This window comes from Passer montanus, unplaced genomic scaffold, assembly GCF_014805655.1.
Source record: "Passer montanus isolate IOZ18808 unplaced genomic scaffold, ASM1480565v1 scaffold65, whole genome shotgun sequence".
NCBI classification, from domain to species: Eukaryota; Metazoa; Chordata; class Aves; order Passeriformes; family Passeridae; genus Passer; species Passer montanus.
Window position 1 is genome coordinate 2,887,445 of NW_024371593.1, and position 26,563 is coordinate 2,914,007.

Here is a 26,563-nt window from a genome sequence, read left to right on the forward strand (position 1 = left end):
ACGAGCGCTTTGGCAACTTCTGTTTGTTACCGCAGACCTCCACCGGTTAGGGATTGTTGTTGAGCTATTGAGAAACATTTAATGAGAACCACATGTTTCCCAAGCGTTCTGGGATGTAACCTAGCACAAGAGAAAAACAAGAAAGTTCAACAGACAGCTTTTATGACAACACAAGCATTTTAGCTTTTATGTGTGTCTTGCAGTAAAACACGCAGTGACCTGTGCCCTCAGCCAGCTCTGGAGAGCCTTGGCCATCAGTGTGACTGATCACACTGCCAACAGCAAATCTGTCACCCCTGCTTGGATGAAACACTCCCATCTTTAGCTAGAGACCTGATCCGCAGCTGCATTAGGATACACAAATCTCTCTGGTGTTGCAGTGCACATGCACAATTTCTGAGCATACCATGAACATATTATGCAGCTGCTTCTAAACATTTCTCATCAACACCAAGACAGGGAGCATAAGTGGAATATTATCAAAGGGCCCCTTTTCCAAAATGTATTTAGAGACTTTAAAAAATTACAGTGATTTAAGAGTTTTCAAATCAGGCCAAAAAAAAAAAATACATTCTAAGTGAGCAAGCATCCTACACCTTAGTTCACACAGCAAATTAGGAGCAGGGCTAAAAGTCTGCTCAGCCTCACAAACCCCCATTGTCACTGCTACAGCTGCAGCAGTTAGGCAGAAGTTATACACAGCCATATGTATTTACAGCATTACACAATAAACCAACATAAAAATCAACACTAGGTTATATTGTGGGAAGTACCATCCAGATGGCAGGCAGATCTCAAGTTATTGCTGCAGGCAGCTGAGAAAAAGATCCTGGATGGAGGGACACTGCTCTGGCAGGCAGATGAACCAGAACAGCAGCTCTCAATCAGCAAGACCTGCCTCTCCAGCAAGGTGCCAATGTCATAGAGATGAGATACTGGTGACAGCCTGCAGTATCCCAGCCATACTCCTGGCACCAGGATCTGAAGGCATCTATGCAGAATAATTCAAGGTAGCAGGGAAGTGGATTCCACCAAGGTGAGGACAGGAAAAAGGTTAAAAAAAAAAAATTTAAAACAAAACCAAAACAAAAACCATCCCTTTTCATCAGGAAAGCTACAGAAAACTAGGAAACATTGAGCAGAACAGTCTGAACAATTCTCCTCCATGCAAGAGTGAACTCCCAGATAAAGTAATACCTTTGTGTATGCAGAGAAATGTACTTATCTAAGTCTCAAACAGAAATAGCTACAAGCTACCTGATACTATGCAGAAATCAGATGAGACTTTACTGAAAAAAACACATCACCCTAGAGCACAAATCCCCACTCAAAATCAACAGCTCTGACTGATTTAGCTCAATATTACTGTAGCCTCTCTCCTGCCCCTTGCAATCAGACAAGACATTTTTCCAGCCTGCTCCTCACCACAATGTACAACAGTCACCTGCCTTCACAGTTAAGGGCAGCAAAGCTCCCAAGACCTTGCTGAAACAACACAAGCCTTGGTGGCACACAGACTCCTTTCAGTGCCAGGATTTTATCCCACCTTGCACAATTCAGGAACAAGTGCAATGGTTCCACAGAGGTCCCTTCCAGGGCCTAACATGAAGTTCAGCAGTGGCAGGAGTCAGTGGAAAGTTCCAGGTGGTTTAGACACCTTCATCTTTTTTCTCCAAAGCTGTCAAAAACTGTCACCAACTCCCAAAAAGTCTCAGAGTCAGATTCTACAGATAGAAAACACTACAGAATAATAGAAATGGAGAAATGAGATAATGTCTCAGAGAGACACAGAGAGCATCAGAAGTAAAAAAGGCTAAAGCACCACTGAATTCAGCCTCCAAAGATCTCTCTTTTAATCATCTAGTGCATGCCCCAGACAAGGAATACATTACTTTTTACTGCTAACTGGTGAGGGTAATATCATTATCTTTAAGGAGCACCCGCAAGACATGAGGGAGCAAATGTCAGGAACAAAGTAGGTAGTGTGGTACAAATTTCAGAGACAGTTATTTTCCAGCAATCATTTTAATATTTGCAAGGTTTTATTGCATTGGGTTAATAGTGATTTTATTACATAACCAGAGCTCTACAAAATGTAAAAACAATCACTGGGGAAAAAACAGCAACTGGTTCTCAAAGCTTAATTGGCAGATCAGCTTTCTCAAGAAGATTTATTCATACTCTGCTTCCATTTGACAGTGAAATCCTTAGAATTTTCACTTTAAAAATAAAATTCATATTGTGTTGTAGAAGTTGAAATCCTTTACCCTATTTATTAAACCAGTAAGTTTACTAAAATTTCTTCCATGATCCTTAGTGACATCATTCTTGTACTCATTTTCCAAAGAACAACAACAAAATAAACTTATTGGGCAATAAGAAACACTGGAGACAGTTTCTAACATGAGATGCAGCTTCCTTAAAGCAATGGACCAGGTCCCAGCTATCACACCAAACCCCATTATACTCACTGCTTGGCAAGCGCTATTTCTTGCATATTAACTCTGGAAATCTCTTCCAAAGCTTACTGGAGCTAATGGGTTTCAAAATCAGGTTCTAAAAAGGAGATGGGTCCTAAAACAAGTAGCCCAAATGTAACTTGTTCAAACCAAACACACTGGAATTAAATCCACAAACATTTTGTTCTGCCTGAAACTCAAGAGCTCTTTCCCTCTACCCCTGAGCTATCGTCACAACAGGACTAATTCCAGCTCTAAACCATGGAGGAACATTTCTGAGTAATCTCAGTGTGTCTGCTACATTTCAAGGATAAATTAGTGCACTATTTTTGCACTAGCTCTGCCATTCATCTCCACTGCTAAGCTACTCAGCAGGCAAGAAACAGAGATACCAACACTAAGGTAATTCCCTCCCTTTAACATACATATCTGGTTACTATCATATGTCATCCCCTGGCAGGAGAAAGTGAGGTTATGATTGTGTGTGAGCTGTGTAGTGCTATAAATCAGAGCAAGCATATTTTAACAGTCAAAGCAGCTCTTTTTATACAAACTTTGTTCAAGGAAGAGAATTTGTTAAAAAGTGAGAGCAGAACACCTTCTTTGCAATAGGACAGCGGTTAATTACAAAATCCACAATGTGGATTTTAGCCCTCTGTGTCTAAAACAGTTATTCAGAGAACATCCTACACCTGCACTATTGAGGGTCAGATTTAAGACTGGGATCCATTTGTATTTACAAAGTAACAGTGAGCATGCAAGTCTCCCAGCCGCAATAAATACAGCTACAGAAATATGGACAGAAGGCAGAGACTCCAGATCTTGCTGAAGTCTTGAACACTGAACAACAGGCTCTAAGGATTTGTAAATGTATCAAGGAGATTAAAGGCATACAGACAGTTAAAGGGATTTTCAAAAGCACCTAAGCAGTTAAAAGCTTTGAAAATTTTACTGAGCATCTGTTCACATCTTTGGAAATTTAAATACATTTGAAATTTAACCCAAGAGCATATTAAAGGCAAATTCAATCTGAGGAACTTAACAAGCATACTAGACTTCATAGTCTCCAAAAACTGTGTTTATTCACACTTGTCTTAGCTGAAGAAAGCTTTTAAAAAATCTCTCTTCCAGACTGCGTGGCATGAGAAAACAGGAAAAATTGTTCATGTGAATGAGTGATGAATGTAAGAACAAGAAAAGACAGGTCAGTCTAGGGGACAGCATCCTTGCTACCAGGGTTCAGAAGAAATGCAGTGAAGCAATGTGACCTGGAAGTCATCTTCCCACTCTGAGCCACTGTCTTCTCACATTTTTCAGCCTGCTTTTTTGGATCAGAGAATTTCTATTACTGTATACCTACAGAGAGCCTACTCCATAGCTTCCATGCCCTCTATCAATGCCTCTGAACACTGCTACAAGCTGATTCCTAGATGAATCCATCAGCTCTAGATCCATTCTGATGGGAATTGGTTAACTATATAACACTTAGAATAACCTGAGCCTACCACTGGGTACAGTTTTCCAATATATGTCTGTATATATAACATAAATGTTCATAATAAATGGTCCTGAAATACCTAAAACATATGTAAACATGTTTTAATATGCCTTTATATATAGATATAGAGACATAGAAAAATGCAAGCACCAGGCTCTTGGGTATGTAAATGGCATTTTTTAAAGGTCACCTTTTCATGCAGAAAGAAAGACTGATGAAGGTTAATTAAATTAAATTCTACATTTATCCAAACTCTCCAAAGCAAGGACATTAATATCATCCTTAAATAACAGCCAGCAGTTTTAAAATATCTTTGAGAACATAATGATCAGATAAGCTTTGGAGCAAGGCAGAAGAAAAATCAACTGCACTGCACATGTATTTCTCTGTTCACTTAGAGAAGTTTGCAGAGGTGTGGGGGAAGGGGTTAGTTGTTGTGTTGGGGATTATTAATTGGAGGGAAAAAAAACAGTAAGGAGTAGTTTACTGCTTCTGAGTTTCTGCTGTTCCCATTCCAAAACTTGTGTGTAACAATAAACATTTGTAATTTAGCCTGTACAGGCCTTCAGACAGCAATGACAGCCTTTCACTCAGGACCTCTGTGCTGATGCATGTTAGCACAAAACTCAGCAGCAGAAATCCTGTAGCAATGAAACAGCCAAAACCCTGTCAAAGGCCAAAGTAATCTCAACCATTACACATTCCTGGGTGCTTGCTGTGAGCATGCAACAAAACACCAGCAGGGTGAAGCCTATGAAGCTTACTGAATTCAAGACAACGCATGACACGTGCATCCCAACTGGATCAGGATGCTCTACATGCCTATTCAGGCCCCAAGGTCGTTGTACACTCTGCACAGCAAAGATGCCTGTGATGGCATCTGCATCCAGCAGGCAGGCAGCAGGAAGACCAGCTCTCAGGGTAGTAAGGACACAGGGTTACACAGTTCCCAGTGGAAAAGGTCAGAGGACACTGCCACTGCCCCCATGCCCCGTAAATCACACACTACAAGCTAACATTAGACAGCTGTTTGCCACTGCCCCCATGCCCCCATTGCCACTGCCCCCATGCCCCATAAATCACACACTACAAGCTAACATTAGACAGCTGTAATTTTTAGTCAAACTTTGTAACGTGGCAGTGATTCTCATGCAGTTGCTATCTCCACATCTGCAAACTGACACAAGGAGACAGTGCCCTGCACTGGCATCAGGACAAAAAGAGACTACAAACGTGGCTTTCCAGCCTTGCAATTTAATCACATTGTTCACAGAAAGAGAACAAAAGTAAGGTAATAGCCCGGAGCAAAGGACAACTATCACAGAAGAGAATTCATCATTCTGCAGGAAATGATGTTTTAAACGTCTTTGCTCTTGACAAACCTGACAGATAACCTACAAAGAGATGAGTGAGCAACAAGCAACCACCTACTTCAGGTATCTCTCCAACCACAATGTCAGGTCAACATGTAGAGAAGCAATGGCTGAGAAGGATACTGAGCCAGGAGAATGACATGCCCTTTTCACAATTTCTTATGAATAGGATACAACAGGGTCTGGTTTCATAACAAACTTCAGCAGAGTCAGGGGAACAGTCATATAGTTTTACCACCTAGAGAAACCCTGGTAACAAATTGTGTTCTCAAATACCCAGCTGTTCCCATATAATAAACATACACAAAAAGCCCATCAGGGTACACAGAGCTCAGAGCATTTAAATTGTTACAGCAGCACCGTTAAAAATAGACTACTTATAAATAACAATCCTGTACCACAGACTTCATTAGCAGCAGACATACTGGTAGAATCAGATATCTACTAGCCAGACCAATTAAAGCAATTAAAAACTCTGTTTCTGCAAAGAGGAATTATATAACCTTTGAGAGGCACAGCACACCCTGAGCACAGATCCAGTGTAGGCCAGATTCTAGTGTATGAATTATTAGGAGGTTACTAATTTCATTAGGAATCTGCCAATTTACACCAACATGGCAGCAGGGGAAGTCTCTCATTTCCCATGCTGCTGCAAACGCTTCCATCCTCCCATTAGCTCTCTTCATTCAATTAGATCCCTCAGCATGGTGAAGGAATTCACTGCAATTCACTCAACTGTCTGCAGCCAAGACCCCAACATCTGCTCCTATTCTCAACAGGAGACAACAGCCAAATCCAAATTTGCTCCCTAGGACCTATCCTTCCTCAAATGCTGCAACAGGAGAGGATCAGCAATAATTTATCTCCCCACACACCATGTGTACCCATATAAATCTTCATTAATACCTGGTGATTTACAGGGAGCGGAAGAAGATGATTTATCATGCTAGTTCACCAGATCAGGACACAGGAAGTCCCTGTGCTCAGCCCAGCTCAGTCTTCAGCTATGGGTCAGTATGCTTGACCAAACTACAGAACTTTGTTAGCAGGCATTGATTCCTGAAAGTATAAACACTTCCTGAGAGTACCAATATTACTACATAAAGATAGTATGAACAGATATATTTCTATATAAATACTTTTTTAAAAGATTACAATATAGTCTCATACAACTAGAGCATGCATTAGTTCATTAGATACAGCTATGTTTCATATAATTTTGTAAAGGTTTACTTTTACCTAAAAGAAATCAAGAGTATTGGTAAAGAAATAAAAATCCTCCTCTGGTGTTTTCTACTACATACTTCTCAGTAGTAAAACACAACAGATGCACTCATAAATTTACATTTGTATTATCTTTCACATGCCTGTGCGGATTTGCCAGTCACCTTACTTGCCTGGAAAAGTTAACCTCAGACTTTCCTCTACTGAAGAAAGAAAATTATCTTGGAGTATCCTTGTCAGAAGCCAAGGATGAGAATTCTTGTTATTCTCCTTGTGCTTGTCCTCTTGGAAGCTCTCTACAGAGAAGTACAAACCCAGCATAATCTCTTCAAGCAAACAATGTTTTCACCAAAATAAGGTGAAAGAATACCTGAATAATCCAAAGTTATTGATACATTTAGGTTAATTTTGTCAGGCTTTGTTGGCTTAGGGGAAAAAAAAAAAAAAAAAAAAAGACCCTCCCTCTCTATCCCTTTTGTGCCTTATTGTTTGATTCCCAAAGAGTGGGATGAAGAACAGACAGACCCTCCCTCTCTATCCCTTTTGTGCCTTATTGTTTGATTCCCAAAAAGTGGGATGAAGTTGATTTTTCTCCCACAGCCAGAAGAGTCATAACACCTAGGTCAAATCCTTCCCATATCAACACAAAGCGGGGATCTGAGCCACAATTTAGAAGAGCACATTAGCAAGTGGGCAGTTTGGAGCAAGGTTCAAAATTGCTCCCAGAGAAAATGAGCTATTTGGCATAAACAACTCTATATTGGCAGCAAGAGAAAACAGGGGAAAAAAACCCAAACCAACATGAACTCATGGCCAGTCATCAGCATGTTCATTTCAAGGTGAGAATCCACATTGAAATCTTTGCCATAGATGACCACTCTAATGTGGAGGCAGATGTCATTTATGCAGCTCTAGTCATGCTCCCATTAGAATTTAAATTGAATTTGCAGTGCCAGATCCTCGCATATGAAAACAAAAAATTGAAGCACACTCATTTGGGCCAACAGGGCAATATAAACACTTAACAAAAAAAAATGCAGTTATCTGCTTGGCTAAACCAGGAGTGTCTGTCTTCACTGTAGCTCTGGGTGTTTACATCACTTAAAAACTGACCCCTCATTTTCATCTTGGGTCAAAAAAACCTCTTAAATATGTCAACTGGAAAAAAGCCACATCAGTCCTAGACACAGAAGGGAAAACAATATAATCCCTGATGTTTATAACATACACTTCCATACTTCTCTACTGCTTATTGGGAATGCTAATGTTACTCCCTCAAGAGCCCTGCTTCACTAATAGCAAATGTTTCCCAATGAGTTGCAGGAAGACAATTTGATTTTAGAGGGATTGCCAACCACTGGTATTTGGCATAAGATCAGTTTGCTTGTTTGCTGTTAATAAAACACATGCAGAGGAAAAAGGGAACAAACTGTACGAAGCTGCATGTTAAATCATGTGACTTCACATGGGTAGTGCATGCAACTCCTTTAAATGTACAATTACAGGGAAATCCCAGAAATAGGAACTTCAACTAAAGTCTGCATTTCCTTCAAGTACATCTGTCCTTAATAAAAAAGCAACATTTTCTCCTTTATTATATACTCAAAGACATCAGTAAAACTCAATATCAATCACAGTACTCCAATTCAACCCCAAATCACTAAGAGACAATGCATTCTCCCTCTAAACACACACATTTAATCACTCTTCTTTCTATACACAAATTAAATAAATTCTTGCAGTGTTTTAGAGAAGTTTTTTGTTTTCTGGGTTTTTTTTAAATGTAGTGCAAAGAGTTACACCATTACTGGAAAAGCAGTATCATTGTGAAATGCAGAAAAGGTGTGAAATAGTAATGGAGGGAGAAGAGGGGAGCACACCATAGATGGGGAGCACAGAGAATGTTATACAGCCAAACTTATTGTATGAAGAGAAAAATAGAAAACAATAGAATAGCTCTAAAAATGTTTTCATATACCAGAAAGGTAGCCTTTAAGCACTAATGAGTTCAAACTCTCCCAAAGATATGAGTCCTTGGGGGCAGACTCTCAAAACACCACCTTTAATTTTGACAGTATCCTGTTAAGGTCATAGCTTGACATTGTGCTTGCTCTAGTATGGTTTCCAGACTTTTAATTTCCACCCCACATTTAGTTATGAAATGGCATCTGATATTTTGCAATTCTGCTTATTACATTATTTTTTTAATTATGTCTTTTATATGCTTTTGTTAAAATTCTCATCTGGTTAATATCAGGGCACAAAAGACAGAAAACTAATAAAGCATGCATCTTGTTCTGAAGTTAAGAATAACCTAGAAAATAGACTACACAGATATCTACTTCATCTTCTCAATTCATACTTTTCAGATTATAATAAAAGCCTTGATACCACTGTTCAATGCTGAGCCTTTACTGGCAAGGAAAGAGATGTATATGGTGATTGTTGGAGAGGAAGGAAGAAGGAAGATTTCCTAGCATTGGGTATTTTAATGTATGTCTAGATTATAAGGCTTTGAAAGCATGATATTGTTCTTAGGGAGAAGGGCTATTCACATGGTAAATAATAATGGGAGGAAGGAAAATAACCCCTGAAAAACCTCACCCAGTATAATCATACATCCTCCTCCCACCTCTCTCATTCTAAAGAAAAAAACAATCTACACGGTAGTACCACAAGCCACAGATGGAAGTTTTCTAAATGTACCCAAAACACCGAGTGTTCCGCTACCCAAAAAAGCAATCTATCAAAGCAGCTTCCAGGGGTCAAACAAGCAGGAACCTGGTATTCTCAGTTCTATTCAGGGCTCAGCTATCGACTCACCTTGACCCTAGGAAAGTCACCTAGAACAAATGAGCAAAATGCTCTGTGACAGCTCACAGCACAGCTTGTGGAGGCCCTGGAAGAATCAATTTTCAGAAATTTGTATGGGCAAAAGCACCTAGAAAACTAGGCCAAAAGACAGCACAGCAGCAGCACTATCATGTGTGCCAATTCTGATTGCAGAAAGAGCACAGGTCCATTAAGAAAGAGCTTCAGCTCTACTATGCCATCACCACCCATGTGCCTCCAGATGTCAGTTTATCTCCACTTCTACTAACTTTGCTAAAATATATCAAAAGCATGAAGGGTCAAAGGCCTCTTGCCACAAGAGCATTTAATAAATAAATCCATAATGGGGTATAAATCGGGAGATCAGTATTAAGTACACAGTTATTAACAGTGCAAGTTCTAGAAAAGCACATATGCATCTCTGCCATTTTTCCACCACCCACACAGCACTTCTGGACCCAAAACACATTAAAACACACACAGTGGTCCCTGCTCCCAGCAGGCACCAGGAAAGCTTTGCACAGAGTGGGAACAGTATGGACAGACTTTCTCAATAAGACACCCAGCACACACACTGAAGAAAAACCAGCTGTTGGGGTAGAACCAGGTGCTTCTGCCCCAACACCACCTCCTTCACTGTGTATTCACTGCCATTCAAGGCCACCACAGGACAAAGGACCACTGCACACACACAGAACTGAGCGACACCAAGGGGCTCTGCCCTTGGTAGTACTGAGGGGAGTCAGCCAGAGTCATGTGTGGGAAGCAGGGAAATCCCACAAGCAAAATGAACCTTACTCTCCAATACCTTTACTGTAAAAAGTCACACAAGGCAGGAAGTGACATGATTTTAGCAGCACTCAGCAAGCCCTCGGTTAGCCGTGACACCGTTCTGCAGGTCTGGGCAGCTCAGGCAGCTGGAGCAGCCACAGGCCCCCTCTCTGAAGGTTTTCAGCACTGCACAGCAGCACCACTGGCAGGTCTTCTACAGGTCACATGCAGCTGGTCACCTCCAGTGATGCGGAAGCTATGAACAAACTGGGAATCACCCAGACCTCCTTTCTGTCCACCCCTCCCCAGTTAAACACCATAACAGCATTTACAGCCTCCTCCCACTCTCACTCACAGAACTTGAGTGAACTCAACTGAAACTTGAGTTCTCAGCAAAGGCTCAGCAGCCAGAGCAAATCAAATGCATGTCCAGGATTACTACCCTTTACATTCACAAGAAAATAGTTTTGCAAACACTCACACAGTTTTGAGCAGAGAAATGCCTCATACAAATGACCAACACACAACTATTTCTACATACGCTGCATGTCAGTCTTCAACTTGTTAAACCATTGCACACATCCCCAAAGTGTATGTACAAAACCTCTGTGACCACAGGAGCCCTCTACTTCTCCTTGTCAGGATCTTTTAATCAAACCAAAGAAGTATTGAGCCAGCATTCACCCTCCCCTTTTTCTGTTTCTTCAGTTCTATAATATTTTTACCTCCTTTTCCTTCAGAGGAGAGAAGGTAAGGTGTTGCAGCATGTCACAGTTGAGATGGCCTATCATCCTACAATACCAGGAGGCTTCAACCCATACGGAGTAACACCACACCACTTCAGAAGGCTGCAAGCATCTGCCCTTCTTGTTCCTTAGCCCAGCTTTTATACCCCTCATGTTGATGCACTGCACCTGTGTGCCCTCTGTTCCCTTTGGTGGTTGGTCAGTGCCCCTGGGCACTCCCTGGCTCATTGCTGCCAGTGCTGCTCACCTGCTGCTCACAGCTGTAGTCCATTAGGGACCAGGCTTGGCTGCAGCCCCACTCCCAATTACCACAAACTGTGTGCCCACAGTAAGGTACATCCAGCCTCTACACAAAAATGCATGACTCTCAAGCAAGCCTCAAAATGACAATGAGACAAATACTCGATCCTCTGGGGTAGTCAGAAAGTTTTGAGCTGCCTTGTTCATCTCACTTTCACAAGCTGCATGGAGAAAGACCTTGGTAGACCACTCCTCTCCTCCAGTTTGACCTCTGAGTTACTGCACCTGTAAACTGGGAACAACAAATGCCAAGACAAAGCTATTAGGGATATAGTACCATACAGGAATTCTGCATGACAAAATTGAAATGGTCAGGGCTAAGGTTTTCAAATTCCCACCTCACTAAGTTTACTCTCATGAGAAAAGAAACTATCTTCCTATTGTTGATTCATTTCATCCAAACACAACTGAGTGTGTGCAAGCCATGAGGCTGCCTGAAGAGATTCAACAGGTTCATAATGAGCACAACAGCCACTGCATTTCTGGGCAGCTGTATGACACTGAAGGCTGAACCAAACCCAGGTGCAGAGTAACACTAGCCTCTGCAGAAAGGCAGGCAAGTTTCAGAGAAACCTGCCAGCTGCACTGGCCATTGATGGCACTGCACATGGCACCTGATGATGACAGAAAGAAAAGCCCAGAAGGAATTGCATGTTACAGCTACAGATAAGACAGAGTCAAGGACAAAGTACTAGTTCTGTCAAAAGTTTTAAAGCTATTTGTTTAAACAGATGCTTAGCATCACTAAATTGAATGATACATCTAAGAGGGTGACCAGCAGCTTTCTAAGCCAAGGCAAGACATGGATTTTACAATAGCCATTATATAGATCCTACTTCCATTTACCACTCATGGGATACAAGAACTCTGTTCCTTTTATTTGTACAGCTCCATTGCAAAGAGTAAACAAGGCAGATAAACAACAGTTCATGATCCTTCCCCTATGGGAAAAAAAAAAAAATCTATCTTCCTTCTGTGTACTTGGGGAAAAAAAATAGTAAGCTCCAAGAAGGATACTCCATTTCGTTGTTTTCTTTAAGTTTACTACATTTTAGACATACAGATTAAATATCTCTTTACAAAGACCTTAGCAATAGCTGGCTGAATTCCTTAAAAGTCAGGTGCATTGAAAACTTACTCCTCTCCCCATTTCTATGAATGGCATCTTGTGGTGATAATAGATTTATTCTTATTTTTAATGGACAGCCACACCAATTTGTTCCAGCTGACAATACATTACTTAACACTGTATAGTGAAGAAGCTTGGAAAATGACATCTGCAGGAACAAAGCATAGAGAAAGCCTGCTTCTGTACAGAACAAGCTCCTGAGGGTTGAATAGGTAAGAGCAATACACTGCTTGCTTGCTTTTATATCAGGGGAAATGGACGGCATTTGGTTGACCTAGACTATCAGTCAATCAAAAGTCAGTAGAGAAAAAGCAGTGGGAGAGGAAAAATGAAGCTTGAGCTGCTGCAGTCATTTGCAGAGAGAATTATGGCTGAGAAGATGGTCTGGTATTTTGGGGATGTCTGCCACAAGCTGGTTTGGGGCAGTCCAGTGGGCCATCTTCTGGTGCATGCAACAGAATCTTTCCTTTTTAAAGGAAAAGGACGAAGCTCATAGGAAAAGCATCAACATGTGCAAATGTGTGCAAGAAAAACAGAACATGACTGGCTTGCAGGTCAGATCTGGCCCAGGTACTAACACAACTGAACCTCTGAGTTACATCACTCATAGTTCATGCCTATGTTTTTAATGCCCTTCCTATCACCGATTACACTATTCATTTTTTAAAATCTATGCATTAATACCCACCAAATTACAACTCAGCTCAGAGTTAAAGATAATCTTTTCTCTCTAAAAGCTCCTTGTTAGAGCTCTGCTGTCTTATCTGGGGTTGTATGCTTCATTACAAATTGCTATCACATGTGCCACGACCACACATTCAAGGTTGAAATGTACAGAAATAGGAGAAAACGGATCACAGGAATAAAAGAAAAAGCTGTTAAGTATCTGGTCAGCGTGTCTGCCCTCCCCCACTATCAGAGTTTGCTGCTTTTGAACGATTTATGAAGACCCACAAAACCCCTGCTACACAGGCAGCTGAACATCATGGCAGTAAGTCAGATACCAGCGCCTGAAATCCATGAAATCTAATGACTGATGGCCAACGACTCCACTAAGCCTTGGATCAAGCCCAACCCCCAGGTCTCATTAAACTCGTCTTTATATAAAAATCAATAGCCCTTTTGCCTCCTCCTTCAGCTGGGAGGGAAACAACGGAAGCACTTCTACAATCAGAATTACATCTTACACAGGCTAAAAGAGTAAAGAGCTCCACAATGAAATTAATCAAAGTGAAGGAGTTATAACAGGCTTAAAAATGAGAGCACATTAATAACTGCTCCCTTGTGGTAAACAGAGCTAGTAATCAAGCACAGGTCCAGCAGAACCTGTTCAGAGCTGAAGCAGAATTAGCGGTGTAGCTACATGAATGAGCAAGTGATTGGCTTGGACAGTCACAGGTGAGGGTGGAAAGGCTCTGTAGAAATTCAATTCATCCATCAAAAACTCAGAAGAGAAAGACACTCTTCTCTTAGAAACGAGATCATGTTTGTTGGTCATTCCAGAGCAAAAATCAGGTTTCTGTGTCCACGATCAAGACATTTTGCGCTGCCAGCACCCAGAACAGCAAGGATGATATGACAGCCCAAAAACACTCTTTTCACACTATGACTCCAGGATTAGTACAGCATCCCAGTCTTTAGCTGGAATGTTGCAATGATTCTTCAGAGCAACCTATTTGTGAAGACCAATTGATAAGTGTCCAGTCTTCCTCTTCTGTTCCTGTGACAAAAACCTATTCTGACAGCTCTTTGCTGCCTTTGTCTTAGGTCAGGAAATTTGCCCAGAGAAAACTCACTCTCCTACTGACCTTTCTTTTGTCAGCTTGGTAGCCTATGATACCATGACGCTTTTTGAAATTTAAACAGAAAAAGCAAAACAAGTGAGTTTTCATCTCTATTCAAAGTTATAATTTGTCAGTGAAATCTCTGCAGAATCTTCAAGCTAAAGCACTGAAGTGGAAAAGGAGAAAAGAAAGCAGGACTTACTCTATGTGACTTTTCACTGGACGTTTTGGTTACACAGGAACACACAGTACCTTCTCCTTTCTCCATCCTGCTATCAGCACTCAGCATGAATTTAAAATCCTGATTGCTTACCTTCAGAAGCCCCTTGGAGGTAGCTGTCTGTCTTTCACTGACAGGTAAGCGATACCATAGATCATATCTGGCTTTATCAAAGTCAAAAGCGAGTCTGCAGCTCAGCATTCAGCTGCATGACATTGACTTTTGATGTTATGTATCTAACAGTTGTGGATTTTTTAAATTAATTTTTAAACATATATTCATTTAAAAATAAACAGTTGGACGAGAAGAAAGGAAGATGATGGGGGAAAAAAAACACAAATGAGAGGCTAAAAACCACGGAATTTGCTGTCACCTTTATAGCAGGGTTCCTTGTGCACTTTTTAACCAGCTTCAGGATACAAGACTTGAAGTGAGAATGTACCCACCCACACTGACAAAAAAATGGCAGAACTACTCACTCACATGGCTGACCTTCCCATTGAATGACAAGCTACCAGGAGCAACATCAGCTGGAACCCAAAATGTTCTTGCTCTAAGGACAATGTTTGGGATTCAAATTGCACAAACATCTCTATACAACTTGAGCCACTTAATAACAGTCAGTCTCAGAGGGATGTCCGAGTTCCTTGTACAGCCAAAGGAAAGATCCAGTATAGCCTGTTAGGGAAACTGCCCTGTCGGACCACCCAGGAGCCCCTCTGGTAGTCACACTCCCACCAACCCAGACTTTGACTGCTGGGACCAAAGTCCCTTCACAGCAGGCAGCTCCAGTGCCCCCCTCCTGACTCCCTACAGGCCCAGCTACTGAGCCCACAGACTGTAAGGGTGTCATGTCATCCTGCCGAGTTCAGTCACCTGGCCACACGTCACACTTTGTCATGCAAAGGGCTGGCACCAGTTCACAGCCCCTTTGCTGGGGCTCCCACCACAGGCACAACCTGCAGCTCTCACTGCAGCTGACACCCAGTACCTGCTCTAAGTATATTCCTCAACAGCCCTCTTTGAGGTGGGATGAATCTCCCTTTTGTTTCCCCTGTCACCTGCAGAAGAAAGTCCTAAAAGACTAGTCATATGTCTGCTTAGGTTCTTAGACATCTTTAGTTACACAGAACTAACTTAAGTTGAAGGTTTTACGCTGACAAGAAACTGCTCCACAGATAACACAGTGCATGTTAAGTCAAACAACTCCTTTTAAAGAAACACAACTTCTTGATTTGAAAAAAAAAAAGAAAGAAATCCCAGATAACAGGCAAAACACAGGTTTAAGTTCTAAACAGAGAATTACTTCAGCCCAAGTAAGTCCTGCCCGCAAAGCAGTTGTCAGACTTAGAGCCAGAACATTAAAATAAAGATCTGGGCCAATTTTAAATATGATGTAAAGCACTGGGTCTCCTTGATCTTCAGAGATTTTACTTATTACCTGAATTGCCTTATTTGCCAGATTCGCATTATGAAGGTTTTCAAAATACCACTTTGTTCTTAAGTGATAAAAAAAGCAATCACTATAAACAAAATGCTCAAGTGTTGTTTCACCTACTGACTAAGATTAGATGCCAATTTAGATCACAGGAAGCTGTAGCACTTCAATTTCTGTGTACTATGATATTTTTACTAGGTTGCAAAGATTACCTACATAATTCTCTCTTTATTTTTCAAACCATAAAACTATCTTCTGTCATATTTATGTGATACCTTGAACAAAGCTTTTCAAAACTAAGCTATTGAACTAACTTGTTCACACTACGCTTTGTCTCGCTTCTGTCATTTTTATGTTGCCCTTCCAGCACAGTTGAGATCAGATGTCCCAATTCAAATGCATGACTGTGATCCTTGCAGGAGGGTTTCCATAAAACAGGGTTAAACAAAACAGAAAGCAGGTAAGAATTGTACTGCTGCCTTTTTTCTGCACACAGGACAGGAAAGTCATGGCAGAGAAATTTATCCAAGAAAAAAATATCTCCAGGTAATTGTCAGTTTGAAGACATTATCATATTTTACACCAGTACTGGCTTCAGGCCTGAAAAATAAGTAAAAGACTCTTTGAACAAGACATAGGGAAAAGACTATCTTTTACAAGAAATCAGCACAGGAACGTGCCTGAAGTGCTAACATACAGTGCCCATGCAGAGGTAGCATTTTTACAGATCAAATTTCTTAAATGAAAACACTACTTCTAAAGTTCAGTCTTTCATGGCTAGGAATAGAAATTCTCTATTGGGAAATCATTTTAGAAATTAATTTGAAAATCAAAAGCCCATATTGGACAGAGTAGCTTTGTTATGGGGAAAAAAGGGGCAAAAATAAAAAGAAAAAAATATGGAAAACCCACAGTCTTTTAACATCTTTCCTTTTCTCCAAAAAACTTACTTTAGAGTAAGCATTTGAATTTTACATAAGAAATAGTGACCAAAAATCTGGTACATAAGGCAGGAACTCTGACACCAGCACCCCTTGCCATATCAACAATCATTCTTCAGTTGGCAGCATTTGCCACTGCAGACCCCCAACCCTTGCTATAGTCTACTCTGTCAGCACTATGGAGGCAGCCTTCTTTACCCCTACAGATACACAGTTGATAAAAAAAGCAAACCATTTTTCTCCCTTGCCTGTAAGGCCTCATGAATTGCTTATGCAGCACTGCCAGCATCTTCAGAAGGATGTTGTAACAGCATTCAGACTCTTTCCAGATAGCCACAGTGAATCAATGCTTATGCCCCAAGGAAAACCAGTGACAAGTCGGTTCCTAAATCCCAAAGCAAGTTTTGTAAAAACCCTGTCCATAAAAATCAATCAAGAAATGGTATTGTATTAGCTCAGGAAGTCAAGCTTGCTTTGAGCAGCAAACAGCACAGGGAAGGCAGAAGTTTGCCAGCTACGCTGAGGTGAATTTTCCTGGCAGAGATAGCTTGCCTCAATCTTAAAAAGAGCTACCTCTCTGCTTTTTGGCCTTTGCTGGAGCCACAAGGTGCTCTAGCTGTATTTACAGAGTAGCTGGGGGCTGTGGAGCAAAAATGCTTTTGGCTTAGGTGCTTATCCATAGCTCTAGAGAAATACTGTGGTGAGCATCAAACACATTGCTGGCACAGACACTTCCTCTGCTGTGCTGCAGAGCTTCTGACACTGCCCGTGTCGCTGTGGTATCCCAGTGCCTCCCAGCAGGGCACTAAGTGCTGCAGCTAATATCCAATGTTCTGTTTATTCTCTCTTCCCTGAGGGAGAATCATATGCACAGCAGTATGCATTGTTTTGAGGGAACAGCTTTTAAACAGGTACAAACAGCTTCTGCTGGAAGCTGAAATCGTGTGCCCTGAATGAAAGGTGCTCGGGCACATCATGTTCAATAAACGTTAATTTCACAGACTAGGAGCAATATCCTCCTGTCCCTTCCATTAAAACAGTCTCTTCTGCAAAGAATGGATCCATCCTTTTCCAACAATATTCTACTGAACTAAACGCCAAATGACAGAACACAGAACAGTTTAGGTTGGAAAAGATCATCAAGTCCAACCATTAACCCAGCACTGCCACATCTACATGTTTTTAAAATGCCTCCAGGGATGGTGACACAACCATTTCCCTGGGCATGAACTGTTCATCAACAGCTGTCCTACCATAAATGTCCTTGGAAGTTCTTACAACACACACAAATGCTGAATTACACCATGACTGTACAACCAGATCTTTCACTGAGGCGTGTGAAGTATTTTTAAGTTCCTGCATGAGAAGAACTGTCAGTTTATTATCCAATATAGGATATCAGCCTTTGTTTCCTCTCTGTTTTGCAGATTCCCTCATTTTCATGTCACCTGCAACAAAAGCTTATACTCTCCTTGAAGTAGAAAAACTCTCCCAGTTCCTTACCAATACTCTATTTCGTACTGTAATTTGGTTTCCTCACCAAGGAGGTGTACACATCTCTGTCATTACATCCAGTTCCTGAAACAGGCCTGCCTAGAGTATTTGATAAAATCTGAATGAAACTGCCTGGATAGTAATGTTATTATGAAAATGCCATATATCTAGGGAATTATACAGTAAAGTTTTCTTAATAGCTTGTGCAGAGAAAACATTTCCTCCAAAGAAATGAACAAAACAAAATTAAACAATTCCAGTAACACTGTAACAAAGGGTTAGATTTTTCAACGCACAACTTTTGCACAGGACAAGAATGGTCTCCAGAGGTGACTGAGGGTTTTGTTGTTCTTTTTTGAGAAGTCATCAAAATCTACAACCCTTAATACTAAAAATTCTTTTCACAGACCAGTTTTGTTCTGTATTGAAAAAAAGAAAAAAACCTCAAGAACAATTAAAAACAAAAACCACAGGGAGGGCATTAATAAAACCCTAATCTGTTCTGCTCAAAAAGAGCTCTCCTCTAATTCCCCAGTGAACCTACAAAGAGCAACTGCTAAAACTCTCCACCAGTTCCTAACTCTCCACCTGTTGATGCAGCTTTCTACTCCATGAAGAATTAAGAGTGCACACTACCAGCAGAAGAAAAAAAGTTACCAAAAAAGAGAGAACAGCATCCCTGTAGTCCTACTACCACTTCAGATTTTCAACAATTAGAAGTCTTCTAAGAGACAAAGTCACATTTGAGTCCCACATGTAGGTCAGAGACAAACTGCTCTTTCTAAAATAAATTAGCAATTAAAATTTAGAGATTTGATATAACTTCACAAAAAGAAGTTTCCAAAGAAGCACATCTGCCATCTCTGCTATGCTGGTGGCCTGAGATGCTGTGAGTGCTAGAAGCACTGTCAGCACAGGAACCTAGAGGTCCTGGAGGTCCAGAGTTCAGCCCCCAAGCTGTTAAATCCAAAGTCACTGAGCAAGTTCCAGTGACAAGCAGATGTTTTAAACTGTAGGGGTTCAGCATGAATAACCATTTGATTTCCATGGATGAAAAAACAAGTCCAAGGTGCATAACATGTGCTTATCACAGTGGTCTTCTCTAGAATGAGCACCTCCAAATCTCAGCTGAGGATTTTTCTTGAAAATTGTGTCAGGTGAAAGTGTCAGCCAACACAAACAGGACAATGGAAAGGATGAAGATATGCAAGGAGAAAAGATTCAGCTTAGATTTTGATGAGTACACTATAGGAATGGGATGGAAGTAACTCAGAAACACTACAAGCAAACAGAACAATTCCCAGGGGAAACATCTATCTCAAGTTAAAATTCTTCTACTGTACTCACTTTGGATTGTCTATCTGTCCTGTCTACCACAGAGCCAGGCTGATTTCAGAAATGCTTAACATGCAAAGAAGTAATATCCCTATATAAATAATAGAAATACTTGTCTTGCAAGAAATATTCAAAATCCCAAACATCTGCAAAATGCTAGCACAGATTTACACATATCTTTTAGCTCTGATGGCACGACAATCCACTTTGAATTGGCTCCCATGGTAACCGCAACATTAAGGTCCCCTGAGAGTCATCTCACACAAACACACATACACAGAGGATTGGAAGGGCTCTGTGCAGAAACAGAACTTATCCAGTGCAAGGAGTTTCTCCACAGCACCTGCCTTACAGCTAACAGATCTCAGAAAGACACCCTTTCTTTCCCTTAGGAAAGAGATGATGTGAGAGCTGAATTCCTAAGACTGGAGCAAGCACCTCTCTTTAGAAACCATCTTGTGCTCCCCTCTTCACTCACACCCTGATCTTGCCTGTGACACATGTACTTAAATCATTTCACTCAGCAGCATTTTGCTCTTCCATAAGACCCAGCCTTGTAATCTTTCTAGTTGGGTTGATGGAAGCCCAAGGAAGCCAGGAAACAAAGCTCTGAGTGAGCCAGAGAGTTAGCTGCTCCAGGGAGACTCCACGGGGTGGTCAGCCCAACACCTGCAAACAAGTCCATGTTTTACTCCACTCCACCTGGCAGCATCTGCATTTCATGCAGGACTCGGTCTAATCAGAACTCAGAGGTTCCCAAGAAAGGGAGCTGATTTAAAAACAAAACAACACACCAAAGTTATGCTGTCAGTACCTTTCTGACCTCTAGTTTGCTGTGGTATACAAATAATGACAGGCATCATAGATTTCTCATGGGAAAATATCTCTTTGCATAAGGTACAGTAATCATCCTTTTCTTGGGATATCCCTTAAAAATTTAGTTAAACAGTCCTAAAAGAGACACTTTCACAACATCCCACTGACAGGCACAATCCCATCATCATCTCTCCTCTCCAGCCTGCTACAATTTATTAAGTGTCATAACTTGCAAACACAGCCTCTAGCAAAACAGAAGGAGGCAGGTAAGTAGTTTGAGCAAGACCTATAGTGATGAGAAGGAAGTGTTTTTCAAGAGAAATTCCAGAAGTGGTGATTCACTTTTTACCCCCAGAGAGGTTGTGTCTCTTGGCAAATCAAACCCTTTTGTTCATCTTCCAAATGTATTCTGGCCGAACTTCCAACTTCTAAATAAGAGGCAGGAAATAGCAAATTAATTATAGTATCATTAACACAATAGTAGGCTAATACAGCTTTTGTTTAAGGTTTCTGTTGAAAATAAGGGGTTTTCTAAAGTTATATCTTATAGAATATTTCTATAACCTCATTTACTTGTAGATAACAAGTACTGCATGCTATATACTGGGAATAACTATAAACACTACTCTTCCTTTGGGAGAGTATCTTTAAGTCGATGAGCCAGAGATACTTGCGCCAGCAACAGGTATTTTTGATTCAGCTTCTCAAAAGTGAGAAACAGAAGAGAATTTAAAATTCCTGCCCATTTGGCAGAGCACATAGCTCTTTCTGCCTTCCGTTCTCTCGGAGACACGACATGGTAATTGACAATGTGAAATCAAGTCCTAAACATATCTGCTATTTTACATCTGGTTCCTGTTATTTTAACCTCAGAAGCAAACCAAAAAAAAGAAAAATTCCTATTACCGCTGATTGCTTATACTTCCCTAAAATTCTCTCCCTTTGTTCTATCAGCCAGGTTATTTAGAGGATATTACCCTAATCCAACAAAGAACTTAAGAATATGAATATTTTCAGTGAAGGCAAAGGTTTTAATGGATCAAGATGCTTTATTTATTAGATTTCATCAGCTCTTGCTTCATATTCTAACTCCACTGAAATACCTTACAGTTTCATATTATTCTATCTGCTGTATTAGTGATAAGTCAGGTACAGAGCCCGTAGGCTGCACTTGGGAACTCACATCTACCTTCCTAGGGACAGCTTTTCGTACATCCACCACCAGATTCTTCTTCCTCTCAACTTTTACCACACCAGGCCAGCTGCCGCCCCAGAACAAGCGGTCAGAGTGCACACCCAACACACCCAACATCCTGTCAGCCTGGGGGACAACCAGAAAATGAACAGGATGACAGTTCTATGGAAAACAGCCAGTCAGCTGTCACTCCTTGACTTCAGCATAGACTGCCCAAAGCTAAACCATTGTGGATATTCTCAGTTCAGTCAAAGAAAGAACAGAGACAATTTCTCCCAGGCTGAGTCTGGAAATCTTAGAGGAAAAGAATTAAAACAATTATTAAACCACCATCAGATAAGACAAGATGGGAGCAGGCTCTCCTCAGGTACAGCACTGCAGCCCTACTCCCTGCACTGGGCTGTGCTACTCTGCATGGCCACATACTCAGTCAGTGCAGCTACACAGCAAGACCTGCCAGCCAGTTAATGAGCTTGCAAGGCCATGTTAGTCACTGCAATAAGCACTGGTCAACAAAAATCACACTACTTCATTTGTCATCTCTTATGTTGCTTGGTAGATCACATGAATTAGGAACCAACAGCATCAGCATTGCAATACTCAAGAATTCAGGAGAAATGCAGAGTTAAGACAGAAGGGTTGTTCCTGAATCACTGCTTTCTTGCTGTGTTTGACACCAGCTGTCAGTAATTCCACAGAACTTGCTCTGTTCTACTCTTGCACCATCCCATACGAGTCACCCAGCAAGCAGCCCGGGAAACATCACCTCTGAAACACTGGAGAAGAGGGCAGGGGAAGAGGTACCACAAACTGCCCTGGCACCTTCTTTCTCAAGATCATATTGCAATACCTCCACAGCAGCTTTTGCTTGTCCCTCTACCTGTGAAAACAAAAGCACTACCTTTGTTTATTTCCTTGACACTCACAGACAATCTCAAAGCTAAGAGAAGCAACCTTCATTTGGGAAGTCCCTGCAGACAATCTTAAGAGAAAGACACCGTAACTAGGACGAGACACCTGCTACCATCTCCTCCTAAGAGGCACATTCTACTCAAGACATGGCTGTGGCACATTCCAGGCACCAGTGCAAGGCACCATCATCCAAAGCACAGACCCTTCCTTCCTTTCCTGCACCTCACTCCTGCTTTCCCACAAACACTCCCTCATGAGGCTGCTCATGTGTTCCTGTTTTGTTAAAATCAGCACCTTCCCCAGAACAGAACTCCCCAGAAAAGGGCCTAAAGAAAGAGTCTGCAATTAGCAGGAGTGGGGAAATATACATCTGCCCCATGGAAAACCTGAAGAGGAACTGCAAGTCCATAAGTCAGCAGCAACACACAGCTATCCCCAAAGTTAACATCTGCCTCTTCTCAAAGTACTCAGGTTCCCCTATTACATTTTCCTTTACAAAATTGTACAAAGGATCTTATTTTCTCACAATCAAAAGAAAAATGAGCCCGGAAATTGAGGAAATATAATGGTGGAAAAAGATTTCAATGAGTATCTTTGGACAACTGATACAGAATTCTTGTATTGATGGTGGAGTGACAAAGTCCCAAAATAGATCAGTGCTCTTCAGAAAGCAGAAAGGCAACATGTACTCTCTTTATTCCATTTTGTTCACTTAATCCTAAACAAGAGCAGGTACTTTAGGTGAACAAGATATTTTTCAAGCTTTGTTATTTTATTAATTTCCTAAAGTAATAACAATAAAACATAAGATAAGGAAAAAATTTTACATTAAATGGGTGGAAAAAAGCAAAAACTCAAGCAACAGCCAGAACTTCCCAGCAAAAAAGATTAATGTATGTAAGCGTGGTGGTGAGAGGGAGATCAAGAAATGGAATGGCACATACCGCAAAGAAGAAGTACTCTGTTAAATATGCAATAGTTTAAGATTTTTCTTGAAAGCCTATCAGATTATGAAAGCCTGGCCATCTTCCTTCCCTCCCTCCACGACCATTCCCCTCTGTGATGCAAGAGAGAACAGGGGGGAGGGCAGACTACAACAGCCCACTGTCTCCTAGCAAGGCTGCATTTCCCTTTCCAGGACTCTATCCCAATTCCACAGTAAAGTACCCTGCAGTGTATTAGCCTTCCCTCATCCCAAAACACCAAATCCAAACCACAATTCCACATTTCACCAAAGCAAACGATGACCAAGTCTGTACTGCCACATGTCCCATGAAGCTTGCAAGGGAGGCAGACCAGTCTGTACAAGCAAACATGAATCCTGCAATTCCTGAACTGTTGGACTGGCCTCAGCATTGGACTACATATGTTGCCTGTTGTCCCATGGCCAGACAAGCCAGTGGTCTGGAAAAAAAACAAAAAAAAAAACCCAAGAAAGTAGTGGCTGACTTCTTGCCCAATCAGAGAACATTGTTTATCACAAGGCAAGAGGGAGAACTTTATTCCAGGCAGTGCAAGAGTCATCACCACTCACCAAATGATGTTACAAGCTTCCTCAATTAAAGCACACAGACTGATCCTGCCATTAACTTTGAATAAGAAAATGTTTTCCCCTCTTTTATGGCAGATCACAATCAAAAATTACTCATCTTTACCACTGCAGCAAGAAAACTCAGTTAAAATGCTGACAAAAATGTTGCTTTAGAGTTTCAAGTAACTGCAGCCTCAGACCTCTTCCCTGTAGCCCAGGCTGTATTTTTAAAAAAGGAAGAAGAGGAGGGGGAAAATAGCAATACCATACACTCATAAAACCTGTTCACAAGGAGAGTCAAACTTTGAGTCTCTCATGTCCAAAACATACAAGGACACTGACACCTGTTAGATTTTCTGTGCTGTCACTACTGCAGTAAGGTCAGCTCTTTCACCAAGCTAAAGGATACCAGGAGGTAACTTGAGTGAAAAGATGGGACCCCCACCTTCTGATAAATTTGATTAAAATTGGCTGACAGAGTCAAACTTTACCAGCATGTGGTAACTGCATATACCCAACAACCTCACAAAAAGCATGATCACGGAAGCTCATTTTTTCAAGAGTAGTTTCTTAAGGAAATAGGTGAGGGAAAGGCATTTTCACTGGCACTCCAAGCAAAAACATTTTAATCTGGCACCCTTCACAATTACTCAATTAGCTTCCAATTCAAGAACAGAAAACAACAAATTAATTGACCATCAAAGTCTTAGAACAAGCCTGGTACTGTGCCATCAAATGGAAATGAGGGGAATTAGGCTACAAACAGCCTTGGTGCAGGCATCTAAAGCTGCCCTCTGCCAAAACTTCCCCCGTGGGACACCTTTGGTTCTCATCAAAAGAGCCAACACAGTAATTGCAAGACAGAGTAGATTTGAATGCATGTACCAAGAGAATTTCCAGCAGTCAAAATACACATGCAAAACCAGTGAGCCAACACAGTCACACGCACAGATCAGACTGCCAGGGGGTCTGGCCTACACAAACATCAACCAAAGCACAAATCAGTACTGTGACAGGTTAAACAAAAGAGGATGGACAAAAGCCACAAGAACACTGCATCTGGAAATTCATCTTTCCACAGGAGGTTAGTCAGAATGAGTGAGCGAACGTGTTCACTTCTGTGAGTACAACATAATATTCCCCAGTGGTTTAATCATTAGAGCAAGAACCCCTTTAAATATACATCTGCATAAGAAGCTGAACACTTCAGAGAGCAAAATTAACTTGGAGGTTAGCTTCCATTCCAAAAGAATTGTATTAGATAATTACCTACAGAAGTCAAAATCAGGCCAACATTTAAGGGTCACAAGGGGAATAATATGGTGATTGCAAAGGAAGAAAGCAAACAATGGCTAGGTGCTCATATTTGTTGGAGTCATACACATGGTGGTATTCATAATGATACTAATTTTGAGTTCTGCTTTATAAGGCATATTCCTAAAAGTAACTTATTTTCTAATTATGAGCTCCAGTGATCATGCACATTAAACAATGAAAACAAACGGCAGTAGATAGGAATGTTGTGACAGTCCCATTATCTCTCAAGCAATGCATGAGGATAAGCTCTTAGCCATCCTCACAGACAAAATTCACTTGAAATGTCACTTCTAGCAAAATTCCTACAGCTGTCATTTTACTCTCTCTATCCATACCAGAAGGCAGCAATTAGACACAACTGAACTTAAGATAAAAATTCTAATTTACCAAGGATATTTATAGTTTAGAAATTTAGTCCTTAAAAAGTCTTGCTATCTTTTTAAATCAAAAACCCACAACAAACACAGACAAAAGTGATTGGGAAATGACTGGAATTTTTTCCTTCATGATGCTGAACTTCTCAGGGATTCCCTGCTCTCCTTTAAAATGCAGGAAAAGCAAGGACTTGATCTTCTAGCTTACATGTTCATCAGCACACGAGGTATTGTTGTTATCCCACAGAGCACTTAATGCTTCTAACAGTCCTTCATTACCTCCCCAGGAGCTTTCATTGGCAAACACAGCAGCACTGCAGTGCTCGGATGAAAGCTTTGAGAAATATCTTCTAGATGTCACCTCTGGGTTCAGCTAAGTCCACAAGCAAAAGCAGAAGCTTGATGCTCAAGAGCAGCAATACACAGCTCCTTAGACAGTGTGTTATTTCCTATTTTGTCTAGATGCATTAAGCAAGAACAAGAGACACACCGTAGTTTCCACAGACTCAGAGCTTTAGCCTTGCAGCAGGGGAATTTCAAAACCAAACTATATTACTGAGAGCAAGAAAACACCACCTGATTTAGAAGCAGCAGGAAAGGAATGGATGTGCAGCCTATGGTGAAGCTACAACACCACCTTGTAAGAGAAGTCCCCTTGTAAGGAGCTAGGCTGAGGCTGTTCAGCAGGGAGAAGGGAAGGCTGTGTGAAGACCTCACTCCAACCTTCCAGTATCTGAAGGGGGCCTACAGGGAAGCCAGAGAAGGACTCTCTGTCAAGAGCTGTAGTGACAGGACACAAAGTAATGGGTACAAACTGAAAGGGGGAATTTAGCATAGATATCAGGAAGAAATCCTTTACCGTAGGGATGGTGAG

At 41.1% G+C, this 26,563-nt stretch overlaps 1 protein-coding gene across 3 annotated transcripts in view; it reads right to left on the reverse strand.

Moving 5' to 3' along the window:
* The window catches only part of TSPAN4 (tetraspanin 4), a 421,577-nt gene that overhangs the window by 369,762 nt on the left and 25,252 nt on the right, over positions 1–26,563 (reverse strand). Inside the window, exon 1 of one of the 3 annotated variants that reach the window (XM_039728452.1) lies at positions 11,356–11,435. The exons of the other annotated variants lie outside the window; for them this stretch is intronic. The gene's annotated coding sequence lies outside the window, so the exon portion shown is untranslated. Of the gene's footprint in view, positions 1–11,355; positions 11,436–26,563 lie in introns of those variants that run through there. 3 annotated transcript variants of the gene reach the window in all.